Raw genomic sequence first — 6521 nt, 5'->3', positions numbered from 1 at the left:
CCTCCGCCTGCCTGGCGGCTGCTCTCCGCCTGCCTGGCGGTCCTCTCTCCCGCTGGCGAGCATGGCCTGGCTGTCCTTCTCTGGCGTCCTCACCAACCAGCTCTCTCTACATCACGCTTGTAACCATGCTGCCTTCCCAGCACCAAGCTGCATTGTACATCAATACAACATGTATATAGAAGCACATTTGAGAGTTTCCTTTCTCCATCCCATCCTGAGTGTAGACAAACAATCTCATACCCCACAAATGGTGACTCCCGGGTAGCGCACTCACACAGGATGGAGGAGAAACTGATCCAGCTCCCAGTCTTCAAGCAACATGGAAGACTGGCTTATCCACACAAGCAGCTCTCATCGACTCTGCAGCTACTGTCTCTACACCGCAGGTTAGACACCCTAGAGCAGCTCCTCTTCCGACCCTGCACCGTCCTGCCTCAGACGCCGACCCGGCCCAGCAGTAACCCTGCCGCCCCTGATGCGGCCTCTGTTCCTGAGTGCGGACCCACACCCCCTCTTTTCTCCCTCAGGTACTCCCTGCTAATGTCCTGCACCCTGCTGCTGTCGTGGACCCAACTGCTGTCCCGAGCCTCATCCGCTGCTGCTGCTGACACAGCCTGCTCACAGCCAGGCCACACCCCCAGCAGGCGCATCTGTCGACTCTGTACCTGCCGTGAGAAGCACAACATTCATCGCCTCCACACACCTTTTTCTCCTCTCTACTCCACAAATATTGTGTATCTAGACAGTTGTCCCCAGGCCGGCTCATCCACGCCATCGCCGTTGTCTCACATGAGGGACGCCTGCCTCGTTCTGCCTCACATGTGCTATGCAACCCTGCAGACAAGTCTCCTACACAGCCTGGAGAAGGGGAATATTGTAGTGGAATTCTCTAAACGCTGTTTGTCGCTGCCCTAGCCGACCCCACCAATTCCCAGTGTATGCCTCGTGGTCTGGGTCAACCAAGCGCCGCCATACACACCCGCAGGCGAGGTCAACTGCTGCCACGCCTACCCCCGCTATTAAGACCTGACCGTGGTGACTCCTCTCTTTCTACCACACCAACCAGCCAGCAACACCTCCGTGTACATATTCTTAAGATATAATACGCTGTTTCGCGCGCCCAGTATGCGTGTCGTTGACATTCCGGCTATCGTTCACTTTTCTTTGCCATGGGTGGTTACTTCTACTGTATATTAATTTACACACATACCCGGTACATATTTTTCACGTTGTTTTGCTACAACAACCAGGGTCCTATTTCTTTCGTTTAGATGGTAACTGACGTTATTTTGTTCCAGTCCAGAATAAATAGTCTGGCTTCATTCATACGAACACATCCTAAATAGGATGGGGATGCCATTCCTCAAATGGAGAGTTCCTTCAAGGGAAGTTGGAGCAACTCCTTTAGGGACAAGCCTGACAAAAATTAGCAGTAAGTACCATTCGCATTTGGCGAGCAAATTTCAAAAACATGACGGCGATTCTGTTTTGCATGTGGACAACAGAAAGGCATTATTTTGTCTCAGTGGCTCAGCAGATCTTGGCCTCTTCTAAAACCTATGAAATTTTCCAAAAGTTTGTGCGCAAACACTTTTACCTCAAAACAACTCACATGCGGAAGTACAAAACAATTATGGACGAATCGTTGTCGTCTAAGACCAGTGTGGGGTTATGAGATATTCAATTCAGGGATGGTTGGAAAGCAAATGTATCCTGCATACATGTTGTGTTGGATGTACAATGCAGCTTGGCATTGCTATAGGTAGGCAACATGGTTTACCTTGTCGTGAGTGAAAGAGCCTTGGTTGGTGGGGAATTTTGAGACACGCCTTCAGGGGGCATACATGGTCCGTGAGGGCCGGGCATGGCTTCGACGAGGGAGGAGGTGGTGTTGCTTGTTGTTGGTGGCTAACCTGGTGAAAGAGGTAGTGCGAAGGGGTGAGGTCTTATAAAACAAGTGGCGTGGGTTGACCCCCGCTACGTCAGGCGGCGCTGGAAGTATACCGAGCTGGGTAATTCAAAAAATTAGGCTGCTCGCGACAAGCGGCGTTTGTGGGGAGAATCACTACACCAGTATCAACGGTGATGAGGTCCTAAAGATATAGAAGTTCAAGAGTTTTGGTAGGGGTTTTGGACCACGATGGTCACCACAAATGTTGCTGCCCAAAGAGTGGTTCTGGCTTCAGATCCTTCTTAATTACGCATTGGATTACGACGCTGATTGATATAGAGTCTGTTGGACTGGTGCCTGCATCACTACAATTGCAACAGGGATGCCATAGAACCAGATTACTGCACCCTCAGTTAGAGATATCGCCAGCATATCACGCTTTTGGTTCTCCGAAAGATGTTTAAGCCAGAATTTGCCGTTCAATATGAGTGCTTGGTAAAATGTCTTATGGTCATGACTGGCTTTCTACACATGTAAACTTTGAAACTTTTTTCAACAATTTATCAGGTTAGCGACTCAATCACGTGGCAGACACAGTGGTGTTAGAAATTTTTTAGATTTCTGTTCCTTTGCAAGTTGAGGCACTTCCAAGGTCAACATTTGCATCTTCAAATATTGGTTGGCCTCATTTAAGTTCATGTTACACCTGAACCCAAGAATTTGTCGTCTCAGATCATCTAGAAATCCCACCTTGGTCTCTAGATAAAAGTTATTCGCAAATTTTTAAGGAGCTAAATTACGTGTCTGCATTATTTAAAATATGGTTTTTTATTCTTTTGTTTTGGAAAAAAGAGGGTAAAATGCAAAAGATGTAAAAGGTCAGACTTTGACTTCCTATCTACTCTTAATGCTTTACAGTATTATTTTAAAGGTAATCGTGATTCTAACACGATGATTTACATGCCATTATTCGGAGACTATTCTGTCTCGTTATTAGAAGCTTTGTTGTACAGGGTACTGTATCTGCCCAAAATTTTAAGGTCCCAATGTGCGGACTGGTTTCACCCTGTAAATGTATTTGACGGGTGGCACCTCGTCTATACCTGAAGTTAAACAACATCATCATCATCATCCAGGGCCTTCTACATACACACCTCAAAAGTAAGTGAACTTTTCACCATTTTTTGTTAGTTAGGAAATTTTCGGTGAGCTAGACAATTACCCAAAAACAATGGTTTTAGGTTAACCGAACTTTTTTAGGATTAACGAACGACCTTCTGGAAGCAGTTGAGTTAGATTTAACGGAGATGCTGTATATATATATATATATATATATATATATATATATATATATATATATATATATATATATATATATATAATATATATATATATATAATATATATATATAATATATATATATATATATTATATATATACAGTTGTACCCCACTTAATGCGGTCAATTGAACCCAGAGGGTCCCGCGTTAAGTGAAAACGCGTTAAGTGAATAACAGAACATATGGGATTAATTCCAATAGAACCCAGCCCGACCCCCAAACTCCACTTTTTGACGACAAATAACTATGTTGTAGTAAAAATAACATCTTAATTTTATGATGGTACATGCACACAATTAATACTTAAGAGAAATAGAGAAATACAGTCGCCAAGTTAATGTCCATTCAAATAATGGACTCAACTCCCTCCCCCTCTTCTCACACTACACTCACTGGCTCTTCCCTCTGAGAAATTTTTGGGGGAAAACCAGGTATAGTAATAAATAATTCCTCAAACTAAAGTTAGGATAATATAGTTGACATTGCTGGATTCCTTGTAAGACCAGGAATATTTTGAATATAAATGTCATATATTTTTCACAAAAGATAACATATTTACTCAGAATAAACTTTACATCTAAAATTTGTATGTCTAATGCAAAATCTATGATGTTTATATTCAAAATGATCAGCAAATTGTAAGAATTCCAGCAATGTAAATTATATTCTGGCCGGATAATTTGTATGAATTTTATGAGCTAAAACAAATATCTTCAGTTAATAAAAAAAAAAAAATATTCTTCGACACTATCTGTCAATCAAAGTACCCCACCTTGCCTTCCCCCCTCTTCCAACCGCGTGGTCAGTCCCAACCCTCCCCCCCACCCCCCACCAATCCTCCATTCAAGAGTTTTTAACATTTAGTATTAAATAATACCTCAGATTAAAGTTAGGATAATATAATTGACATTGCTGGATTCCTTGTAAGACCAGGAATATTTTGAATATAAATGTCATATATTTTGGACAAAAGATAACATAATTACCTAGAGAACAATTTTTATCTAAAAATTGTATGTTTAATGCAAAATATATGTTGTTTATATTCAAAATGATCACCAAATTATAAGAATTCCAGCAATGTAAATTATATTCTGACCGGGTAATTTGTATGAATTTTATGAGCTAAAACAAATATCTTCAGTTAAAAAAAAATAATTCTTCACCGGGTAACAGATGGTCGGTCGGTTGGTCCCTCCCTCCCCCCCACCCCCCACCAACCGTCCCAAGGAGATATGTGGGATAACCACTAAATTTTAATAAATAATACCTCAAACTAAAGTTAGGATAATATAATTGACATTGCTGGATTCCTTGTAAGACCAGGAATATTTTGAATATAAATGTCATATATTTTGGACAAAAGATAACATAATTACCTAGAGAACAATTTTTATCTAAAAATTGTATGTTTAATGCAAAATATATGATGTTTATATTCAAAATGATCACCAAATTATAAGAATTCCAGCAATGTAAATTATATTCTGGCTGGGTAATTTGTATGAATTTTATGAGCTAAAACAGGCAGTCAGGCAGGGTGGCGGGTGGGGGGTGGTGCGAATCTAAAAATAGCTCTCGAGCCGGACTCTCACCGCGTATATGATGAAAAATGCCGCGTTAAGTGAAAGTTCAGCTTTGGCAAGGCACCGCGTATATGCGAAAACGCGTTAAGTGAAAGCGCGTTAAGCGGGGTAATACTGTATATACATACATACATACATACATACTGTACATACATACATACATACAGTGGGGTATGCTATAACGAATCTAATTGGTTCTAGAACCTTGTTCGTTATAGCATTCGTTCGTTATAGGATTAATCCGTTCCAGGCCCCCAAATACAACCACTTAACACTGAAAAATATAATATAAAATTGTAAAAATTGTAAAAAAGTGCATAAATATGCATCTAAACCCCTGAAATAAAGAATATCATTTAATATTTGTAATAAAAAAACAATAAATTAGAAAAAAAAAAAAATTTAAATAATGTTCGTTGTAGGAGTTTCGTTCGTTATAGCATTCTCAATTTTATAGGTAAAACCGTTCGTTATAGGAATATTCGTAGTAGGATCCGTTCGTTATAGCATACCCCACTGTATGTATATATATATATAATATATATATATATATATATATATATATATATATATATATATATATATATATATATATATATATATATATATATATATATATATATATATATATATATATATACAGTCTACGTGGAAGGTTAAGGTACGCCGTGGGGAAAAAATAAAAAAATCATGGTAAGGCAATAAAAAAATGAAAATAACACTCACCCACCCCTCTTAGTATTTTGTTGTGTTTCCCTTCCTCTTCAGCACCTCTTTCAGTCGTTGTGGAACACTGTCTGCAAGGTTTTGCAGGTGCTGTGGGGTGAAATTGGCCCACAGTTGCTTTATTGCTGTGGTGAGCTTGGGGAAGGACGAGGTGTCGAGGTCACGTAGGCGACGTTTCATGAGCCCCCCAAAGGTTCTCAATAGGGTTGATGTCGGGGGAATTGCCAGGCCAGTCCTTAAAATATGAAACCTGGCAATCCTCCAACCACTGAGTAACCGACTTGGCTGTGTGGCAGGGAGCACCGTCCTGCATGAACACGACGGCGCGTGTTTTCTCAAACGAGTCAGGCAGAACGTCACAGAGAAGCTCGAGGTACACACCCTGGTTAACTTTAATGTTTTTTCAAGCACAACCAACTCACCAACACCGTAATAAGTGAACAACCCCATACCATCACTGAATCAGGATGCTTGACCGTCTTGACGGTGTGCCTGGGGTCGAGCGGGTCAGAGTCTGGCCGGCGGTACACCCTATCGTGACCACAATCACTAACTGTAAACGTGGCTTCATCACTCCACAGGACGTTCCTCCAATCCTGAAGGGACCAGACACTGTACTTCTTCGCAAAAGTGATCCTCCTCTTCTTCTGGGCAGCAGTCAGCAGGGGCTTACGGCGTGGGCGGTAGGCGCGATAACCGAGATCGTCATGAAGAAGCTGCTGCACCGACCTTAAGGAGACGTGACCAAGGAGTCCGGGGTTAGCTTGCTTTAATTCCCAGGCCGTGAGCTTAGGATTAGCATTAATTTGCCTAGCAATCACCTTCCTGGTTCTAGGAGACGTAAGCCGTGGTCGCCCAGACTTGGGTTTAGGGGTAGGCAACTCTTCCCGACTGTTTGCCTCAAACTCCGAGATGAATCGGTACACTGACTGGCGGCACACACCGGTTAATTCAACTATTTCAGTAACTTTATGATTA

At 41.7% G+C, this 6521-nt stretch overlaps 1 protein-coding gene across 3 annotated transcripts in view; it reads left to right on the top strand.

The window, feature by feature from the left end:
• Positions 1-6521, top strand: part of LOC121867939 (5'-3' exonuclease PLD3-like) — a gene marked incomplete in the record, with an annotated part of 228254 nt that overhangs the window by 73915 nt on the left and 147818 nt on the right.

The sequence above is a fragment of the Homarus americanus genome, unplaced genomic scaffold (genome assembly GCF_018991925.1).
Source record: "Homarus americanus isolate GMGI-L3 unplaced genomic scaffold, GMGI_Hamer_2.0 scaffold37032, whole genome shotgun sequence".
Taxonomy (NCBI): domain Eukaryota; kingdom Metazoa; phylum Arthropoda; class Malacostraca; order Decapoda; family Nephropidae; genus Homarus; species Homarus americanus.
This window is presented reverse-complemented; position numbering and strand designations above follow the sequence as displayed.